Raw genomic sequence first — 23,500 nt, forward strand, 5'->3', positions numbered from 1 at the left:
GAATGCTGACCTGTGCACAGTTGTCATAATGCCCTAATTTACATAGTATAACCAATGTATATCCTATTTCCATGTCAAGTGAACCAATGAATATTACCACTATATGTTTAATTCTTTTGAGAATTAGTTCTTTGGTAATACTCTGTTAGAGGATGCAAAATGTGAAGAAAAAAATTTGAATTTTCAGTTTTTTTTATTTTATTTATTTTTTTTAATTCATTTTCAAAGTTGTGAAAAAAGGCAAATTTCTATGTTGCATGCCTTTACGTTTCTCCTCATAACTCAGGGAAGAAACAAGATAGAGAAATGGGGAAAACGTCATTCAACTCAGAACAGTACAGGCTTTCAACAGATATGTCACAAGATTATCTTTGTCAATATTTTATCCATGCGCAATCAAACACAAAATTTCAAAACGCATTTCTGAAAAAACACTATGATATTAAATTTGCAAAAAAAATCACGTGGCTCCTATGCTCCTAGCCACATCTGTACCAAAAATCAAGCTGGGCTCTCAATGGGATCATACGTAAAAACACAAAAAAAACCTACATAAACTGTCAATTTGAAAACCTTGAATTCAGGATCTGTTCAACCTGTGGTCTAAAAGTGTAGGGTCTATGTTTTCAATGAAATAAAAAAGTTAAAAAAAAAAAAACCTTACACACACCTCTCTGGCGGCCCCCGGTCTCCTCCCGGCGACGATTCTTTTCATACGCATTAAATCTGCATCGTGGGCACACAGCCTTATAAACACTCAAATCTTTCTGCTCAAACTGCTCTCCACCAATCCAGTCACATCTCCCTGATCTGCCTTGATTTCAGGCCAAATCTTAACACCCATACAATCTTTCAACTGGAGTGAGAAATGATTAGGATGAGACTGTACTTAGAAAATAACACTAAACAATATGATCCCAAGGAGAGCCCAACTTGAATCCTTGTACAAATGTAACCAAGAACTCCAGTAACACACATGCCTTTTTCAAAATTTTCATTGTTTTTTTTAAAATTGAACATCAAAATTTTGAATTTGACTCCTCAAAACAAAATATCAACAATCAATCTTGTGACAGATCAAATTAAAGCCTGAACTGTTCTAAACAAAACGGTGCCTCTCCTATCTCTGTCATTTTATCTTAAATGTAACATCATACAAGCCCAAACTTCAGACTTTTTCAAAAAGATTTGGATCACTTGACATTGAATGACCCAGAAATGGAATATAAACATGGCATTTCTTTTGTCAGGTTATTTAGATGATAAATTGGAGCCTCTTTGGATTAGTAGGCCCCACAACGTCATTACTTGCAGTAATAACACCCCAAATAAAATAAAGTGGTAATTTATTACATACCGCACGTAGATATCAATATTTAATCTTCATTCAACATTATATAGAGATAAAGGACAGTAATATATGGACTGTAAAATTATAATAAAAAACGTATTGTATTTGCTAAAACTGTGTGACCAAAGTCTCTATCACAAACACATGACAATTTGCACTAAAATGTGTGAACTTTTCACGTGGCATACTACTGCCACAAGTGAACACAGCCTGAAATTTAGTGTGAGCCCTCATTTATAATTTTATGGAAAGAAAGTAATAAAAGGTACACATCCTATGCTTTTACTACACCACAGATATTATCTTACACATGTCGGTGTCCACTGGTGTAAGGCTGTGTGCCCACGATGCATTTTTTAAGCGTTTCCGCAGCGGCAAAAACGCTGCAGAAACGCTCAAAAAACGCATGGTAGAAGGCCTGCCATGGTCCCCAATGATAATCTGCATGTGCTGTGCACATGCTGCGGAAATTTCTGCTGCGGATTATCATTGCGGAAAAAAACGCAGCACTACCAATTGTTTTGCGGAAGCGCTGCGTTTTCGCCGCCATTGACTTGCATTAAAATGCATGGATTCCGCTTCACTAGATAAGCACATGCGGAATACATGCGTTCAATGTGTGGATGGTACCCAGGTCTGGAGATGAGGAGACTCTCCTCCGGACCCGGGTACCATAGAAAACTGTAAAAAAAAGAATAAAATAAAAAATAAATGTTATAGTTACCTTCTGATGGTCCTCCCTAGCCGGCAGATCGCTTTGGACTGGAGGACCTGCGCTGACGTCATGGTCATGTGACGGGTCACGCGACGCTAACGTCGGCAGGTCCTTCAGTGTACCGCGATCTGCCGGCAGCCAGGACGGAGTGAAGCAAGACACCGGAGGCCATCGGAAGGTAAGTATAGATTTATTTTTTATTTTTAAACATTCGTTCGGTCACACTATATAAATCCATGCCGGTTGCATGGATTTATATAGTGTGACCAAGTTGTCAAGCACTCTCCAAGTGATGCTAAAATTGCTTGGAAAGCGCTTGTCAACCCGCATGCGGAAATGTATGTGAAGAACGCTTCACATCCATATGTCCCTGGCAGGAAAAACGCATGTACAATCCGCATGCGTTTTTTTCTGCCAGGGAAATGCAGAAATGCTCAGGAAAAAATCCGGAGCATTTCTGCATCGTGGGCACATAGCCTAAGGCAGAGTCTAGCTTTTGCTGCCTGAGTCGAAAATTAAAATTTGAGAATAACAATCTAAAAATTCAAGTGATTTATAAGGAGGTGCTGTATCGGTATAGTCACTTAGTGTGACTGAATTGATTGATCTGAGATATACTGCAGTAACAGCACCTGATGAGAATTTTTTTTTAATTCTTTGCATACTGCAACAAGGAGGGCATTTTTATACTCCTTTGTCCTAATTTTGCTACTGATTTAACATTCTGAAGTCAGGTCTTGTGTGTCACAGACTGTGCTTCTAGGGTTGTGACACAAGTTAGCCATAATTGTATTTATTTTTAAGAAAGAAAAATCTTAATAATCTAGGAATACAACCATCTACCTCATAGTGTGCATGTTGTAAAATCTATATTTTTTTTGCATACTTCATTGTTATAATATTAGACCCATACACATCACCTGAATACAGCGGCCTGGTTTGCTTTTGGGCCATGAACCCACCTAGGTTTTCTTGGCCTGTGCTTTTTGTAAGGGTGTGTGCCCACGATCAGGAGCCACTGTGGCCCCGACGCTGAATAGCCGCACACTTCTGCCCTTATTATGCAAATGAGCGGCTGCAATTTTTTTTTTTTTCACATGCAGACTTTCCTTATTGATGCAAGTCTGTGGGGAAAGTCCACATGCAGACCTGCAAGAGAAATTGAAATGCTGCGGTCCTGAAAGACTCGCCGCATGTCAGTTTCTGCGGGTAATTCGCTGCCTCAGATGCACGCATAGTGGACATGGGATTTTTAGAAATCCCATCCACTATGCTGTAACATCTGAACACTGTGTGTTTGATGCTGTAGCAACCAGCAGCATTTCCTGATCGCGGGTACTGTGGCGCCTCTGAGGGTTCAGTCGCCACAGGGGTACTGCACCTCAGAACGAGGTGTGGTATCTCCTCTCCCAGGTAAGGATGGAGTGCCTCACAGGACCCCAACCACACACTCAACTCTACACCACTCCAGTTCTGTAGGGGGCCTAAAACACCATAGTGATGCCCCGGGCCTGAATGGACAAGTTGGGGGGAACCAAAGTTAAGGGGAACCATGTAGTGAGTGAGGGTGGAGGATGCACTTTACTTAGGCACTTATTAGAATCATATATAACTGGAGGCCATCTTTATAACCGGGTCTTTGGTCGTGGGTCTTTGGGACGGCAAGTCAGTACAAAGCTGCTGCCGGCTGAGAGGTCCATGATTCCCGGTCTTAGGCCACGAGACGGGGGATTGGGGCAGAGTTGAACCTGGCTCTGTGCCCGGTCAGAGTCCAACCAAGAAGGCCAAGGAGGAGAGCAGAGGAGTTAGGCTCCACAGGCGAAAGTATCTCAGGGGGTGCGGACTGAGCGGAGTCGCCACCTGCATACCTTATTCTGGCCCTGCCAGAGAGACTCTGCCGCAAGAGGGGGTACCGGTCCCCGATAATCTGACTTTGCACTTTACGTCTCTGTCGGAAAAGTCCGGAGGCTTATGTGGATCCCAGGGGGATACGGACGGAGCGGAGTCGCCACCTGTATGCCCTAATCTGAGTTTATCCAGAGGGACCCGGCCTTACGCCACGTTCTCACCACAAGTCACCAAAAAGGGCACCCAGTCGATCCGGGAGCTACACGCTACCCATAATGGACATCGCAGTACCCGTACGGGACTCAGTGGGGGACACAAGGCGGGAGAAGTTCAACAAGAGAGGAACACACTAGAGCGGGGGTCCTGTCAAGCACTTCTGAAGTACATGGAGTGTGCTGAACCCCACCCTGGTGGCCGCAGCTCGCCGTGTGACAGCAGAGAGAAGCTCTGAGCTGAGAAAGCACCACCGTGAGTAAAGACTCAGATGACTTCAATTACTGCCTCTGTCTGTTCTTTCCTCCGTGGCTCTGCACCCGCCAACCCTCTATTCTACACCCTCTCTCTACGCTGCCCTGAGGCCCGCTCCACCTGTGGGAGCTGCACCAACTAAGCTGCCTGAACACCAGCCTCAGAGGACTGTAGCAGCGCTGGTGATCCTCACCAGACACCACAGGTGGTGTCACGAACATTCCCCTTTCCCATACACCTTTTCCCCCCTTCCTTTGCTTTTAAGAGTGACCCCAGGGTACGGGCCTGGGAGCCGGCCACCGTGACATCCCCCAAAACCAACAACAAGGCCCGGGCGCCGAGTCGTCCCCATCCCCTGGGCGCGTCAGTACATATCCTAAAGGTTCTGTGTGCGTTTTAACCCCTTATATGACTTACAGGTCCATCATATGTCATCTCCCTCTGAGCTCCTTAGCCCTCATCTTTGCCGGCAGATGATGGTTGTGCTATTTATTTATCATCTGCCTTTAACACCTTGTTAAATGCAGCTGTCTGTCAATCTAGGACATTGGAATATAATATGGTGACTGCAATATTGTTGTGTAAAAAAAAAAAGCCACCAGAACAGAAGTTTTTGATTGCCCCCCAAAATGCAAGAGACAATCAAAACATGGTAAAGTAATAAGTAAAAACTGCAACTCGCAATGCAAAAAACCCAAACTCTCACAACTCCATTGATGGAAAAATAAAAAAGTGGCAATTTTTTAAACAGAGAAAAAAGGTATTGCCGTAATCATGCTGACTTAGGATTACGTTGCTAGGTCATTAACGCACACAGAATGCTATAAAAACGAGCCCCCCAAAAAAACAACGGCAGAATTGGGGGTTCCCACCCCCCCCCCCCCCACACATTTTTATCCACAGTTTTTAAGTACACTATATGGTAAAATGAACGGTGTGATTCAAAACTATGAAAAGGCAATTCTCTATGGGAGAAAAGTCTGCAAATTAATGTTCTTGCAGAAGGAAAACCTATCATGCAAGGGTAGGTTCCCCCTGAATAGTAAAGTGCTCCGGAATATATTGGTGCTATAGAAATAAAATCATTAATTATTAGGTAGGTTCTCCTAGGTGGTAATTGAGAGATTTTAATTTGCTCTGCGATAGCTCAATGTCTCACGTTCTACCAAATAGCATGAGCATGGCGCCATCTTGTGGCCACGTTCCTTATACCAATTTGTAGAGCAAACATTGATCTGGTATTGGTAGGAAATTATAATAATCAGAAAATGAAACAAGTCATATATAAATGGCATCAACATTAGACGAGAACAAAGCTTTGGTTGAGGGATTTATCAAACATGGGAATTGGTTGAAATAGTTCTTAGCGACTTAAGTATTGAAATGACTGAGGATTTCCATTGAGATACCGTCCTCTATTTGTTGATGAATGTAAAGAGAAAAAAAAAACTTGTGGGGTGGAAGGAAAGTAGAATGTGGAAATTACGGTTACAAATCCGCTGTGTGTGAACACATCCTTATGTTGTTGGTGAACAGATCTGAGTTTAGGTGTCTCGGTGGTAAACCATTTTTTAAAGTGAGAGCTACATAAAAGTACTGGCTGGTTTATGAGGATTTTTGGTATTTGAAAACCAATTCTCCATAATTTTTTCCATACATCATTGTGTTTTCAGAATTTCACAGGTTATGGAATTTGCTGTACAATAAGTGATGATTAACTAAATAAAAAATTGTTAAAATATAAAAAAAAAAATCACAAAATAATAAAAAATATATATTACACCCATAAATATGTATTTTATGTAAAAAAAAAAAAAGTACACATATTTGGTATTGCCGCTTCTAGAACAACCCGACCTATAAAACTATCACACTAGTTAACCCCTTCAGTGAACACCGTAAAAGAGGTGAAAACTATGCTTTTTCAGCATACCGCCAAACAAAAAGTGGAATAAAACACGATCAAACAGACAAATGTAATGAAAAATGGTACCGCTGAAAACGCCATCTTGTCCCGCAAAAAAAAAACAAGCTGCCATACAGCTCCTTCAGTGGAAAAATAAAAAACCTACAGCGATAGAATAAAGAGATGCAAAAATATTTTTTTTTCTACAAAATAGTTTTTATTGTGTAAAAGCGGCAAAACATAAAAAAAATGTTATAAATGTGGTACCGCTGTAAACGTACTGACCCGAAGAATAAAGCTGCCTTATCAATTTTACCACAAGCCGAACGACATAAAAAAAAACAATTCCTCAATTGTTGGTTTTTGTTCATTCTGCCTGCCAAATATCGGAATAGAAAGCCATCAAAATAGTCATGTGCCCGAAAATGGTACCAATAAAAACGTCAACTTGTCCAGCAAAAAACAAGCCCTTACATGACTCTGTCGGCAGAAGTATAGAAAATTATAGCTTTCAAATACGGCGATGCAAAAATTAGTTTTTGCAAAAAAAGAGTCTTTTAGTGTATGACAGATAACAATCATAGCAAAAATTATATACATCTAGTAGCGCTGTGATTGCACCGACCCGAAGAATAAAGTCGTCTAATCACTTTTCCCTCATGAGGAACGGCGTAAAAAATAAATAAAACCAATTCTTCACCTGCTGCTGATTTGTTCATTCTCCTCTCAAATATCGCAGTACGGCTTGGCGCACATTAATCCTGTGTTCAGCGCTGAGCACTTACACCAGGGTTTCCGTATAAATCTCTGAAATATGTGATTCAGATGGAACCCCTGACAGAAGATTCCCTGTAACGAGGCAGATGGAGGCACCGTGGGCGCCATCTGGCCTTTGATCCGGCGCTGTCCATCTTTTTAGGCATGCATAAAAGTGTGGTCAGACACTGTTTTCTGAACTTCTGAAAAGACGGACAACGCTGAACAGAAGCCAGACTGAGTCCAGAGTAACTCTGCTGCCTCATTATAGTGAATGGATCCCTCAGTTGTTTCATTTGAAGGACGGCATTCGGAGATTTAGATGAAAACCCTGATGTAAGTGCTCAGCATAGAGAGCAGGATGTAGCATCGGCGTTTCTGCCCCCTGCCAGGCAGAGACGCCGTCCCTCTCACCGCTGCGCTCCTCGCCCAGCGTCCTCCAGCGCTCCTCTTCCTGCTTCTGCCGGTGCGCGCAGCTTCCCGGGCACTGTGCTTAGGGCGCACGCGCTCCCTCCCTCTTAAAGGGGCCGTGCGTGCCGCCCTAAGGCATCCCCGGGCAATTGCCGGAGGTCCTCCCATATATAATGCACCTCCTCCAATATGGAGGTGCCCGAGCAATAGTTGATGCACAGTGTACTTACCTCTGCTTCAGCCCTCAGGTCCCGCTGCTAGTCTGACTACTAGTCCTGCCCGCCAGCATGACTTTCAGTCCTGTCCGCCAGCCTGACTATCAGTCCTGTCCGCCAGCCTGACTACCGTCCAGCCCGCCAGTCTGTCTATGGCCTTTGCCCGCCTGCTTACCTGGAAGCACCTGCCTGTTACCTGTCAGCCTACCTGGAGGCTCCTGCCCGTCACTTGCCATGACCACCTGACAGCCTACCTATAGGCTCCCGCCTGTCACTTGCCGTGACCACCTGACAGCCTACCTAGAGGTTCCTGCCTGTCACTTGCCGTGACCACCTGTCAGCCTACCTGGAGGCTCTCTCCCGTCACTTGCCGTGACCACCTGACAGCCTACCTAGAGGCTCCCGCCTGTCGCCTGCTGTCTCTGCCAGTTCATCTACCCAGATCTCTCGTCAGCCTGCCTGCTGTGCCCATCTGCAGTATCAGTCAGTCTCAGCCATCTGACCCGTGGGAGTCACCTGCTCTCTTAGAAAGTCGTCCCCAGAGCAGCACCGGGTCCCTCTAATCAGTCCCTCCCTGGTCACGGAGTCCTTAGCCGCCGTGCATCCTAGGTCGGTCCGAGTTGATACTTAGTTACGCCCCTGTGGGTCCCTCCTTGCACCGCAGCACAGAGGTTCAACCACCCAGATCTGTCGAGCCCAGGGCATGGGGATGACTCGGTGCCCGGGCCTTGTTGCCTGATTTTGGGGGATGTCGCGGTAGTCTGCTCCCGGGCCCGTACCCTGGGCCTCTCTTTAAAAGAAAGGGGTGGATAATTATGTTTATAAGTTTGTGACGCCACCTGTGGTGTCTGGTGAGAATCACCAGCGCTGCGGCAGCCCACTGAGGCCGGTGTTAAGGCAGCTTGCGTGGTATAGCTCCCCACAGGTGGAGCTAGGCCTCAGGGCAGCGGGGAAGAAAGGATGCAGGACAGATGGGACCCAGCCGGGTCAGAGCAAGAACAGGGACAGACACGATAGTCACTTCAGTACCTTTTACTGATGTTATTCAAGGCACAATCCGGAGCACTGCAGGGTGAAGGGTGCATATCAGGATCCTCCCCAGTGAGCGGGTATAGGGCCTCCTGTTTCTTGCCTTTGTGTAGTAAGTTTCTGACCTGCCTGGAGCTAGGCCTAACTTTGTCTCTGTTCTGCACCGGCTGACTTTGTGGTAGGGCCTTCTCTTGGAGTACGCGCTCCCAGCTTGCTGGGCCTCCGTGACTCCTGGCTCTGGTACGTATCAGCTCTTGCGTGATCCTGGGACCTGAAGTCTTCCAGGGGTCTCCGGTTGTCTCTACAGGGGGGTATACAACCCTGTAGATGCGGACCCGGTGTCCGGTATATGTTTTCTGGGGTGAGCTTGTACAGCTCCTCTGCCCCCGATGCTACTCACTTCTCTAGCCTTCGGCCTCACTCGAGGCCCTCACTAGGCTATACACACTAGCGGCAGCTTGCCGGCTTCACCGCTCTTATGGCATCGGCACACCTTAAGCTCACGATTCTGATCTACAACTGAGTCTGGACTGTGCTCCACTGCAGGCTGACCTCTCTCAGGCTTAACTGCTGCAGGAACTCTCTCAACAGACTGAACTGCCTAATAGTGTTGAGCCACCCCCGTAGTGTTCGAGTTCGGTTCGGTTCGTCGAACACCCGTGTGTTCGCCGAACTGTTCGTCGAACTGTTCGTCGAACACCTTCGAACACCGTTAAAACCAATGGCAGGCAAACAAAAACACATAGAAACACATAGAAAACACCTTCAAAGGTGTTCAAAAGCTGACAAACTGCTCAGAAGACACAACTAACACATGGAAAAGTGACAAGTACATATAGTCATGAGAAAAGAAAAGAGGTGGAGGAGTAAAAGGAGGGGGAGACACAGATATAGGCATGTCATGCCCTTCTAAAATCCAAAAAGTGAGAAGCCGACACGTTCAGTCCGCTCCTGCCCGTGCCACCTCCGTGTCGCCGGGTTTGTGCCAGAGCCGCGGTGAACCCTGACGGCCAGCCCCCCTCTCCCAATACTGGTGCCTGTCCGCTGGTGGGTCGAGCGAGCCCCCCTGTGGTGGAGGCAGCTCTAAGTTTTTTAATTTAAATTGTCTCTCTAATTTGAATGAATACACTTTAAATCCATTTACAAGGATCTATTGGAGGGCAAGTCTCATGCCAGCAGCCGCGTAATTCCAGCTCCAGTAGCGTCCACTAAAGCTGCTGCAGTTAAAAAGCTTTTATAAGGATCGAGCTCGGCTGTCCACCGCAAGGCATCCTACTGCCAGTCCCAGCCCCTATGCCTTGGGGTGCCTCCTGATGCTCTTCACTGAGTATCCCGTGGTCCCAAAGCATTTCCTTTGAAAAAATTAAGTGTCCAAACTACAGGTGGTGTAGCTTGCTTAACAGCCGGGATAATCTGCTGACTAGCAGACACTGCTACTAGGCACAAAGTATTTCCTGGGCTAGATGCAGTTAAAAATTTGTAAGTAGATACTCTCGTTGGATGCTGAGAAAGCATTCCATAGAGTCTCCTGGCACGCCATATATGATTCTCTTAAAAAGCTTGGGGTAGGGGTCTAGGGGACCCTTTTATAGCCAAAATCACGGCCCTGTATCACAATACGTCACCTAGGCTGAAGATAAATGGAACTGTAGCACCCTGAGGGCTCGGTTGCTACAGACGTATTGCACATCACCCAGAGGTGTGATATCTCACTCTCAGGTAAGGATGGAGTGTGGATCAGGACCCGACACCTGCATGCATTACACCACATTGCCGTGGGGCAGGGCGACCAATATGCCCCTGAGATGGGCATGACAGTCCCTGTCCCTGGCTGGAGTGGGGGGAGGGAACACTGAGGAAGGGGAACCCTGTAGTGCAGGAGCAGGGAGGAAGCAGTTCCTGGGTGCATTGAGAAGGGAGTATAAAAGGTGGGCACCATCTTAGTTCAGTGCAGAGAAGTCTGAGCAGAAGTGGCAGGGAGCAGGGGCTCTGCATGAGCTCTGCTCCGGAGGCGGGCCTAGTAACAGAGGCCCAGGCCTGCAAGAGGGAGAAGGAAGGAAGAGGAGCGGAGAAGGCTCCAGGAACGAGGAATGAAGGGATCCCAGGGGTGCGGACGGGCGAGTCGCCACCGCACGCCCGAATCCACCTGCGTGGAGGGGTCAGGCCAAAGGGGGAGACCGGTCCCCGAACTAGTGGAGGCAGGAAACGACCCTCAGCTAGAAACCGGAGGCTCTGACAATTTATGTGGCGCAGCCCCTCACTACACCCGCTAGGAAGGCACCACATAGGGTCAGGGAAACTGGCACCAAGTTTACCAAGAGGAGGCCCGAGGCAGCCGGACAGAAGTGTTGGTAAGAAAGGCCAGACAAAGGACACACAAAGGGGGTCCTGTGAAGCGCTCCAAAGTTATCTGGGAGTTGTCTGAGCCCCTCACCTGGTGAGCACAGTACGACGTGGGCAGCCGTTACCTGCAGACGTGGTCTGGATAATAAGAACTGTGAGTAAAGGCCCTGAACTGCATCACTGACTCCGTGTCGTTACTGCTGCTGCCCTGCACCATCACCCCCATCCTCCGCATACACTGCCCTGAGGCTATACTCCTCCCGTGGGGAGTTATGCTACGCTCTGCTGCACCCACAACACCAGCCTCAGCGGTCTGCCCTGTAGCGGCGGTTCACTCTGACCGCAATCCACGGGTGGCGTAGTCGGACATTTAAACATCAAAACCACATAAATAGTTCCGCCACTGGTTTGACCACCCTGAGCCACGGAACCGGGTCGCCGCCACAAAGACTACAACCACCAGCATCCACCAAAAAGGGTCCGGCTCCGGGTGTCCCAAGGCCCAGGGGGTGCGTCAGAACATTTTCATCACTTTTCACAATCACCAATGGGACAAGGCAGGGATGTCCTCTGTCCCCTCTCTTATACATCCTAGTGACGGATCACCTGCTCTCATCAATTCGCCATAACCCCAATATTAGGTGGATTGAGGTGGGAGGCACCGAGTACAAGTGCTCTCTATTTGCTGATGATGTCCTAGTGTGGCACCCGAGGGGTCTGGTTTTCCACAGTAATGTAATGTTATGTCTGAGAGCAGGTGGGAGGTCCTTTGGTCAGGGATCCTGTGCATGCCACACCTCCTGCCCAGTCTTGGGAGGGGAAGAACTTCCCCTGGATAAACCCGGGGCTGAGGCAGGGTGAGTCAGACAAGTGGAGTAGAGACAAGAAGCAGCATAGGAAACAGCAGAGTCACAAGGAGTCAGGGGCTGGCAGCTGCAGAGCTCGCCCTGACTAAGAAGACTTCTTTCCGGACCCGGAGTCCGAGGCTGTGGGGACTAACTCCTACCCAGCAGCAGAATCCGTCAGGCAGGGGATTTCAGGTCCTCTGGCCCAAAAGCCCGAAGGCACGGTCACACGCGTGGGACCAGCACCGCCATCGTGGAGCGGAAGCCATTAGAAGGCCCCGAGTCACCGGCCATACGGGTGAGCACCACACGGTACACTCAGGGACGTGGGCTACTTACATCAGCTTCTAGCAAGGTAGCCAGAAGAGTACAGTCAGTTTGGGAGGCCTACAACTACGCCTGGCCAGGGGAGATCCCATCTGCTCAAGGACTGACCAGGCCCCGTTCGCTAGCAAGTACTCCGGGAGGGTCTATCGTTGTTACCAGTAAAGACCCTGAACTACACCGTACCGTCTCTGAGTGGTTCCTGCTACCCCCATCATCCACGTCGGCTGCCCTGAGGCCATACCCCTCCCGTTGGGGGTTATACTATCACGCTGCATAATCCTACCATCGGCCCCAGCGGTCTGCCCCGCAGCAGCAGCTCTCTGGCTGCACTCAACGGGTGGCGTAGTCATCAACTATTTACTACTAATAGACTGCCGTCCAGTTTGACTCCCTGGGCACGGACCGGGTCACCGCCACGAGACTACAACCCTCCACGGATCCGGCTCCGGGTAAGTTCCCGCGTGCGCACCGCAGTGCGACACAGGCCCAGGGGCGCGTCAATTTTGGCGTAGTCGGCAGGATTTCGTGCCCGCAACCACCGGGTACTGCGTGCCTGAAAAGCAAAGACTGTTCAAACTTACCAGTGGTGAAGATTCCCGCTATCCGTGGAGGTTTCCCGCCATCCGGCGCCATCTTCTACCTTCTTCCCGCCATCCGCGAAGTTTTCCCGCCATCCGGCGCCATCTTCGACCTTCTTCCCGCCATCCGTGGAGTTTTCCCGCCATTGGACGCCATCTTGAGGACGCCGCGCGGGAAGAAGAGGGGCGTGGACTCCGAAAGCGCGCGAGAACTGAAGCCCCGCCTCACGTCCGGACGTTGCGTAAGGTCCTGGAAGGAGCCCAGCAGACGCCGACGTCACCGGAGCGCGACGGAAGGTCCTCAACCCTGACGATCCACTGCGGAGCCGCGGCCTACGGAACAGGATCATCGCAAGGTAGGCCACGGTCCACTAGGGGGGAGGAAGATGTCGGATACGGAAGAGAGCTTCACTGCCTCAACCCCCGCCAGCGCTACCGCTGCTGCAGTTATGCCCTTCACCATGCCCTATATCCCGGGAGCAGCTTGGCTACCCCAGTACTCAGGGGAATCACATACCCTGCATGACTTTAGAGAAAAGCTGGATAGCCTCTTCCAGGTGTACCCCCTCACAGAAGAGCAAAAAGTGAGCATCCTGGTGGCCCAACTAACCGGGGCAGCCAAAAGGGAAGTAAAATCCTGGCCACCTGGGAGGAAGACTGTCGCAGGGATACTAACCCGGCTGAAGGACACCTTTGATACCCGCACCTCAGCCGAGATTAAGCTTAGATTCTACGGGTGCAAGCAGCGAGCGCATGAGAGTATAAGGGACTATGCACTAAACCTACAAGAGGCCCTGAGGGCCATAAAGCAGACCGACCCTGATGGGGTGGGAAACGAGGACAGGCTGTTGACTGAACAATTTATAGAGGGTTTATATTGCAATGCCCACCGAACCCAGTTGCGGGCAATGGCCTTACAGGATCCCCATCTGGACTTTGCACAGTTCAAGGACAGAGCCATCCGGGTGCTCCGAGAACCGGCACCAGGTGGCGTTGTGACCCACAGACGCCCCACTACCACTTACTACCAGGAGGCGGCGCCCTTGTCAGCAGGGCCTGTGGGAGCTGATGCGCAGGCTCTGGACAATGACCCGGCTCCAGACCTACACCATCAGGTCCAAGAGCTAGCTAAGAGCGTTGCTGCGCTAACCCGAACTGTGCAGTCTTTACAGGTTTCCACCCCAGGGAAGATCCAGCTGGCATCCGGACCGGAGGACATCCCGTGGCGTCGACCAAGGAGGACCCCACCGGCCAGAGGAAGACCCAGTGACCGATACAGTGAGGACGGACGACCCATCTGCCGCCGCTGCAATCAACCCGGACATATGGCAAGGTACTGTTCTTTAAACGGGCACAACCTGGGGTAGAGGGCCAACCCCCAGGAAAAAGATCACCAGGCCCATCGGACTGGCGCGACAGATATGTGGGAGGACGTCCAGTCTTGCCTGTGGTACTGGATGGCATTCCCATGAGTGCCCTACTGGACACCGGGTCACAGGTCACCACCATCCCGTACGTGCTCTTCAAGCAGTACTGGAATGACTCGGATATTACCCGCTACCCCGACGACGACTTGAGTATCATCGCCAGCAATGGTCAGCCCGTGCCACAGATCGGATTTAAAGAGGTGACCATCAAAATTGGTAGAGTCGAACTGGCCGCACAGGGACTGATCATTGTAGATATTGATAAACATGAGAGTCACCCAAAAATAACTCTAGGAACTAATGTAATTGAAAATTGTCTTGCAGAGGTGATTTTCCTTTTACAGCAGGTTGCCAAGAATGCCAGCTCCGGCGAGCAGCGAGTGCTCCAGAAAGAGATCCGGGCACTGATGCAACGGCAACAAGTGGAACTCTCCGGCGGTGAGATTGGTAGCGTAAGAATGTGTGACCCTTTTCCTATTGCCATGCCCCCAAAAAGTGAAATGATGATTTGGTGCCGGGCAGCTATTGGTCTGAGAGGTAGAGATTACCAGGCAATGGTAGAACCAGTTTACTCAGACAGTAGGCCCACCATTTTGACAGCACGGGGGGTCGTCAATGTACGCCATGGGAGGGTGCCCGTTCGCATAATAAATATCGGGGAGAGGGAAGTGTACCTGCCCCGGTATGCCACGCTAGCCAAATTATATATCACTAATCAAAATTCTATACAATCTGTGGAACCCTTGCCTCCATCTCACCCGGAGGAAGGTAACGGCTCTAAGAAAGACATGGAGGACTGGTGTCAGCAACTACATCTGGGTACTGACTCCACTCCCTCACATCAGAAACAAGGAGTCTATCGGGTGGTTCAAGAGTATGAGAGAGTGTTTAGTAAACACCCGTTAGACTTCGGGCGAGTCAAGGGGGTAGAGCATCGCATCCCCACGGGAGATCATCCTCCCATAAAAGAGAGGTATCGACCCGTACCCCCTGCACATTACCAACACGCCAAGGGGATGCTTAGAGACATGAAGGAGGCTGGGGTAATCCGGGATAGTTGTAGCCCCTGGGCAGCCCCATTAGTTTTAGTCAAAAAGAAAGACAACACCATGAGGATGTGTGTAGATTACCGGAAAATCAACCGTATCACACACAAGGATGCGTACCCCTTACCAAGGATAGAGGAGTCATTGGCTGCTTTAAGATCTGCTAACTTCTTCTCTACCTTGGATCTCACTAGCGGGTACTGGCAGGTTCCTGTAGCAGAGGCAGACCGGGAGAAGACCGCATTCACCACCCCGATGGGACTTAGCGAGTTCACCTGCATGCCGTTCGGACTCTGCAACGCACCAGGAACCTTCCAACGCCTAATGGAGTGTTGTCTGGGCCACAGAAACTTCGAGACGGTCCTGTTGTACCTGGACGATGTCATCGTATATTCCAAGACGTATGAGGACTACCTGAAACACCTGGCGGAAGTGTTCGAGGCTCTGGCGAGTTACGGCCTAAAGGTGAAACCCTCCAAGTGTCACCTCCTGAAACCAAAGGTGCAGTACCTGGGACACGTAGTGAGCGCTGACGGAGTGGCTCCCGACCCTGATAAAATCACCGCAATTAAGGAATGGCCAAGCCCCTCCAGCGTAAAAGAAGTGCGGCAGTTCCTCGGGTTGGTAGGCTACTACCGAAGGTTTATTCCCGGTTTCACCAAAAAGGCAGCACCTATGCAGGACCTCCTGATAGGCCAGTCCCGGAAGGCCAAGAACCAGAAGCCGCCCTTCAAATGGGAAGAGCTGGAAGAAGAGTCCTTCCGCCAGCTGAAGATGGCCCTCACGGGGGACGAAATCCTGGCGTACCCGGATTATAGCCAGCCCTTTATCCTCTATACCGACGCCAGTAACATCGGGCTAGGAGCCGTACTGTCCCAGATCCAGCAGGGGAAGGAACGAGTAATCGCCTACGCCAGCCGAAAACTGCGACCCACCGAAAGGAACCCCGAGAATTACAGCTCATTTAAGTTAGAGTTCCTGGCCGTAGTATGGGCAATCACTGAGCGCTTTAAGCATTACCTCGCTTCTTCCCGGTTCACCGTGTACACGGATAACAACCCGCTGACACACCTGGACACGGCAAGACTCGGTGCCCTGGAGCAGAGGTGGATGGCCCGTCTGTCCAACTACGAGTTCACAATTAAATACCGGGCAGGACGCTCCAATACCAACGCGGACGCCCTGTCCAGGATGCCCAACCTGCCGGACGGAGGAGAAGATCCGGAGGGACTGGAAGAAGTTGAACTCCCTGCGTTCCACCGTCATGGGACTATTCAGTATTCCCACCGGGTAAGGAGTAAGCAGGCTGCTACGTTGAACCCCTTACCCCACTACAACTGGGCGGAAACGCAAGACAGCGACCCTGCCGTCCGACTGGTGAAGGAGATGCTGGCTCGGCCGGAGGCTCGCCTTGAACCAGACGCTCCGGAGGAAGCCAAACAACTATGGGCAGAGAAGAGTCGACTGTTCCTTTACAAAGGGAAGTTGTGCCGCAGAATGGTTAACTCCCGGACGCATGAATTACTCTGGCAAGTAGTGGTGCCATGAAGAGACGCAGCCATGGTGATGGAGGCATACCACGACGGAGCTGGACACTTTGGGTGGAAAAAGCTGGAGTTCCTGCTGCGCGAGCGGTTCCACTGGGTAGGCATGAGGGGAACCATCGAGAAGTGGTGCAGAGATTGTGGCCCGTGCAACCTGAGAAGGAAGGACCGAGCCAGCCAGAAGACTCCCCTGCAGTCCATCGTCACCCGGCAACCGTTGGAACTGGTAGCCTTGGATCATGTAAAATTGACCCCAAGCAGAAGTGGCTACGTCTACGCGTTAACTATCGTGGATCATTACTCCCGGTTCTTGGTTGTCGTCCCCGTCAAGGACTTAACGGCTCAAACAGCAGCTAGAGCCTTCCAGCAGCACTTCTGCCGTCCACACGGGTACCCGGACCAAGTGCTGACGGACCAGGGACCTGCCTTTGAAGCGGAGGTCTTCCAGGAATTCTGCAATCTGTATGGCTGCCGGAAGATAAGGACGACACCCTACCATCCGCAGACTAATGGACTTTGTGAAAAAATGAACCAGGTGGTAATGGATCTTCTAAAAACGTTGCCCCTGGAAGAACGCAGTCTGTGGCCTGAAAAGTTGCCCGATCTGGTGGACCTATACAACCACATCCCGGTAGGGTCCACCAACTGTACCCCGGCTTACCTAATGAGGGCAAGACCTGGTAAGTTACCTGTTGACCTGGAAATGGGAGTTCTGACACCCGAGGACACTTCACCAGAAACAGACTGGGACACAGAGAGGCAGCAGCAGTACCGGAGAGTACAGGAGAGCGTGGAGCGAAGTCTCTGTCAGGCTAGGGAAAGACAAGAGAAAACTTACAACCAGTATGCTCCCGCTGTTCCCCTGGTACCCGGAGAGCAGGTCTTGAAGAGGAAGAGACGGCTCCACAAGTTGGACGACCAGTGGGAGAAGGACCCGTACACCGTACTGCCCTCAAGCCACGAAAACCCGAAGGTCTGTACCATCAGTAAAGACGGAGGGGAAACCACAGCCATTGTATCCCGGGACCACCTGAAGAAGTGTCCCGAACAACTGAGGAACCCTGAAGAGGAACAAGAAGACCATCGACCCGTAGAGGAAAGGGAAGATATGGTTAGTACCGTGCTCGGGGACTTCCCTCGGTCTTGGACTCAAGTCAATGGTGCAGTTGTGGTACCCGTACTCACCTTCCTCCAACCATCATCCCAAGAACCTACGGAGCAACCGGTAGAGCTGGAAGAACAGCCAGTCCAGGAGGCAGAAGACTCTACACAAGCAGACCCGGAAAATCAACCCTCTGCTTATAGTGAGCCTGCCATACCCCTAGTGAGCCAGAGGGCCCATAGACAGCTGCTCAGTTTACCCTTGACAGTTCCTACACCCTGTAGTTCAGGGCCAGACAGTCAGCTCCGTAGGTCCACTCGGGCCACTAGAGGCCAGTTACCCGCACGCTGGAGAATTTGAAGTGTATAAATTGTTTTATTTATGTTTTTCTGTGTCTTGTTGCTTGTGTATAATTTTGTGTTTCTAGTTATTTTTAGGGATCCTTGGTGGATTTACCGGGAATCCTTGTACATAGTTGGAGCGTAACCCAGGATGGACTAGAGACTGTTAAGGACTCGGGGTAGGACAGACCCCTACCTGGTTACGTCTCCCTGTGTTGGTGAAATGGACACCTTGCTTTCTTCAGAGACTGCACCCGGTTGCGGACACGCCGTAACCATCTTTATATGTTTTCTTATTGTATTATTAATGTTTTTGCCTTGTTATGTTTTTCTAAATGTGTTTAGTCCCGGAGTACTAAATTTCACTAGGGGGGAATGTGGCACCCCAAGGGTCTGGTTTTCCACAGTAATGTAATGTTATGTCTGAGAGCAGGTGGGAGGTCCTTTGGTCAGGGATCCTGTGCATGCCACACCTCCTGCCCAGTCTTGGGAGGGGAAGAACTTCCCCTGGATAAACCCGGGGCTGAGGCAGGGTGAGTCAGACAAGTGGAGTAGAGACAAGAAGCAGCATAGGAAACAGCAGAGTCACAAGGAGTCAGGGGCTGGCAGCTGCAGAGCTCGCCCTGACTAAGAAGACTTCTTTCCGGACCCGGAGTCCGAGGCTGTGGGGACTAACTCCTACCCAGCAGCAGAATCCGTCAGGCAGGGGATTTCAGGTCCTCTGGCCCAGAAGCCCGAAGGCACGGTCACACGCGTGGGACCAGCACCGCCATCGTGGAGCGGAAGCCATTAGAAGGCCCCGAGTCACCGGCCATACGGGTGATCACCACACGGTACACTCAGGGACGTGGGCTACTTACATCAGCTTCTAGCAAGGTAGCCAGAAGAGTACAGTCAGTTTGGGAGGCCTACAACTACGCCTGGCCAGGGGAGATCCCATCTGCTCAAGGACTGACCAGGCCCCGTTCGCTAGCAAGTACTCCGGGAGGGTCTATCGTTGTTACCAGTAAAGACCCTGAACTACACCGTACCGTCTCTGAGTGGTTCCTGCTACCCCCATCATCCACGTCGGCTGCCCTGAGGCCATACCCCTCCCGTTGGGGGTTATACTATCACGCTGCATAATCCTACCATCGGCCCCAGCGGTCTGCCCCGCAGCAGCAGCTCTCTGGCTGCACTCAACGGGTGGCGTAGTCATCAACTATTTACTACTAATAGACTGCCGTCCAGTTTGACTCCCTGGGCACGGACCGGGTCACCGCCACGAGACTACAACCCTCCACGGATCCGGCTCCGGGTAAGTTCCCGCGTGCGCACCGCAGTGCGACACAGGCCCAGGGGCGCGTCACTAGTATATATCACTCAATCACATATATCCATCCATGCTGTTATGGCTGAAATAGATCACTTTGTTACATGGTCAAATTTTAAAATCAATGCAGCGAAGTCTGAGGCCCTCGATGTCTCCCTCTCCAAATCCATATAGGATTCCATCCAGTTCAACTTTCCCTTTGCCTGGCCCTCACAGGGTATCAAATACTTAGGAATTCCTATTCATAGAGACCTCTCCCATCTATGTTATCTTAATTTTGGGCCCTTTATTGAACAACTCCATACAGACCACGGTTGGCAAGTTAGAACTGTAAGATTCACTACGTGAACCACTGGTGTTTTGTGGAAAAGCACATGTACACTGCGTTCCAAATTATTATGCAAAAAGTGTTTAGGAGTGATAAGGGAAGAATTTGTTTGTTTGTCAGTTAAACTCATTGATGGTGATGTGTGTCAGGGCTCTTTATATCACTGTAAGCAATTGCAGACACCTGTGCTAATTAGTTTGGCAGGTGTGTCCAATGAAAGGCAAGACTACTTAAGAAGGCTCTCTCACATTATTAAGCAGCCTACATTTTCTGCCAAAATGGGAAAGAAAAAGGATGTGTCGGCTGCTGAGAAGCAACAAATTGTGGAGTGTTTAGGTCAAGGCATGACTACAATCAACATTGTGCGATGATCAGGATGAAGTGTCTTGGCAATCAAGAAGTATGTAGCTGATTCACAGTACACACGTGTGCGTGCTGATAAGGGCAAATTGAGGACTCTTTCCTACAGGCAATTACGTCAGGTTGAAAGAGCAGCGGCAAAAAAGCCTTGTCATAGCAGCAGACAAGTTTTTGAAGCTGCTTGTGCCTCCAACGTCCCCCGAACAACAAGATGCAGGGTCCTTCAGAGGTTTGCAGCTGTGCATACGCCATCCTGTCGACCTCCTCTATCCACTTCACACAAGCAGAAACGGCTCCAGTGGGCCAAACATTACATGAAGACTGATTTCAAAACTGTTTTGTTCACGGATGAGTGCCATGCAGCGCTCGATGGTCCAGATGGATGGAGTGGAGGATGGCTGGTTGATGGACACCCCACGCAAACACGGCTACAGCGCCAACAAGGAGGAGGTGGAGTAATGTTTTGGGCTGGAATCATGGGGAGAGAGATTGTCGGCCCCTTTAGGATCCCTGAAGGCGCTAAAGATGAACTCCATAATGTATGTGGATTTTCTCAAACAGCACTTTCTGCCATGGTTCAAGAAGAAGAACCGTGTATTTCACAGCAAGATCATTTTTCTGCATGATAATGCCCCGTCTCATGCTGCACATAAAACATCTGCATCTCTGACTGATATGGGCATAAAAGGGGACAAACTTATGGTGTGACCCCCATGCTCCCCTGACCTCTACCCCATTCAGAACCTTTGGAGCATCATTAAAAGGAGTGTCTATGATGGCGGGAGGCAGTTCACATCTAAGCAACAGCTCTGGGAGGGTATTCTGTCCTCATGCAAAACAATTGAAGCAGAAACCATCCAAAACCTGACAAATTCAATGGACGAGAGAGTTCAGAAGCTCCTTTCGAACAAGGGGTCCTATGTGAAAATGTAACATCACCTAGAATAAAGTTTTGAGTTGAAAACTGTTTGATTTCAGTTTCTAACAACCTGCTAATGCTTATAATTTCAAAAATGACCATTTTTTTGGTCTTTATTAAAATGAAAAGGTTGATCGAAAAGTTTGGGGGATCTAAGAGTGTGGCAACCCAGTAGTCATGATTACTTCGAATTCTGACAATATGAGGGTCATGCTGCAGGTAGTGCAGCAAGAAGGCACTTATGTGTCTTGCGCATCTCGGAGCCCCAAAATTATTTTCCGGGCTAGATGCAGCTAAAAATTATTATTAATTTTAAATCTGGTGAAGCTTTAGTATAGATGGCCTAATAGGATCAGTGCTGCACACTGCTATAAAGCCCAAATTATTTTCCAGTCAAGATACAGATAAACATGATTAGTAATTTTAAATCTGGTGGAGCTTATTATAGATGACCTAATAGAATCAGTGCTGCACACTGCTACAAAGCCCAAATTATTTTCCAGCCAAGATACAGATAAACATGATTAGTAATTTGAAAGCTTAAAACGGTTGGTAGGGTGATTTTAACCAATCATCAAGCTTTTACTCTCCCCAGGATGACACAGGGGTAGAAAAGTCGTTTCGGATCCATGATTTGTTCATCTTTATGAACGTGAGTCTGTCTACATTATCAGTGGAGAGCCGCGTGCGCTTATCTGTCAGCACACCACCAGCAGCGCTGAACACACGTTCAGACAGAACGCTGGCTGCGGGGCATGACAAGATCTCCAAGGCGTAAGTGGCTAGCTCCGGCCATTTATCCAGATTGGAAGCCCAAAAAGAGCAAGGGTCCAGTGACACAGTCGTGGCTTCAATGTTTACTTGGAGATACTCCTGTACCATCGTCTCTAGGCGTTGACTATGTGTCAGACTTCTTGTCTCCTGTGGCCTTGCAAAGGATGGGCTAAAAAAGTGGTGAAATGATTCCGCAAAATTGATGTTACCAGCAGATACTGTGGTTCTGTTACGGTTTGAGTGCTGAACACTTGACGGTCCCACGGTTGGCAAGTTGGAACTGTGAGATTCACTACGTGCACCACTGGTATTTTGTGGAAAAGCACATGTAAGATTCTGCAACAGTCTCTGCTGATACTCCTGCATGCGTGCATCCCTTTCTATGGCAGGAATAATTTCTGCAAATTTACTTTTGTACCGGGGATCTAACAGTGTGGCAACCCAGTAGTCAAGATTATTTCTAATTCTCACAATTCGAGGGTCATGTTGCAGGTAGTGCAGCAAGAAGGCACTCATGTGTGTTGCGCATCCAGGAGCACCAAGTCCCTGTTGTGTTGGTGGCGAGGTAACAATCATGCTTCCTTCCTCTGTCCTCTCCCCCCAACCTCGCACAACAGAAATGTGATCAAGGTCTCCCTCATCTGATGAGTCTTCCATCAGTTCGTCCTCCACTTCTTCCTGGGCTCCTGCACCTTCCTCACTAGTTTGGCTGCTACCATGCGCCCTGGTAAAACCATCTCCCCCACCCTCACATGCCTGCCGCCTTGGTGCTGCCGACCGTCTGAACCTTGCAGATGTTAGCCCTTCCGCATACAACTCCTCCTCCTCTACTTCCTCCACCTCCTCTTGTGCCACCACCTGACTCCGAATTCTGTTTAACATGTGCTCCAGCATGTAAATCACCGGAATAGTCATGCTGATAATGGCATCGTCAGCACTAAACATCTTCGTCGCCATTTCAAAACTGTGCAGAAGGGTGCATAGGTCCCTGATCTGAGACCACTCCTCCAGCGTGATTTGCCCCACCTCTGAATCTCGTTGGCCCAGGCTATACGTCAGAACGTATTGCACCAGGACTTGTCGGTGCTGCCACAGTCGCTGCAACATGTGCAGAGTTGAATTCCACCGGGTAGGCACATCGCATTTTAGCCGGTGAAGTGGCAGGCCCAACGACTTCTGTAGAGATGTAAGTCGCTGAGCTGCGGGATGCGAACGGCGGAAGTGAGCACACAGCGACCGTGCCCTCTGCAGAAGGCCATCTAGTCTGGGATAGTGGGCTAAAAATTGCTGGACAACCAGGTTCAACACGTGAGCCATACAAGGCACGTGTGTGACATTGCCCCGGCGAAGGGCCGCACCCAGGTTTGCAGCATTGTCGCACACGGCCTTCCCTGGTTTCAGGTCCAGTGGAGACAACCATTCATGAAATTGGTTCTCCAGAGCTGACCACAACTCCTCAGCTGTGTGACTCACATTTCCCAGACATTTCAATGTAAAAACCGCCTGATGACGTTGAGCCCTACTGCCAGCATAGTAAGGAGGTGTGCAGGATCCC

This window comes from Phyllobates terribilis, unplaced genomic scaffold (assembly GCF_046119375.1).
Source record: "Phyllobates terribilis strain yellow unplaced genomic scaffold, ASM4611937v1 Scaffold_9__5_contigs__length_417890890, whole genome shotgun sequence".
Classification (NCBI taxonomy): Eukaryota; Metazoa; Chordata; class Amphibia; order Anura; family Dendrobatidae; genus Phyllobates; species Phyllobates terribilis.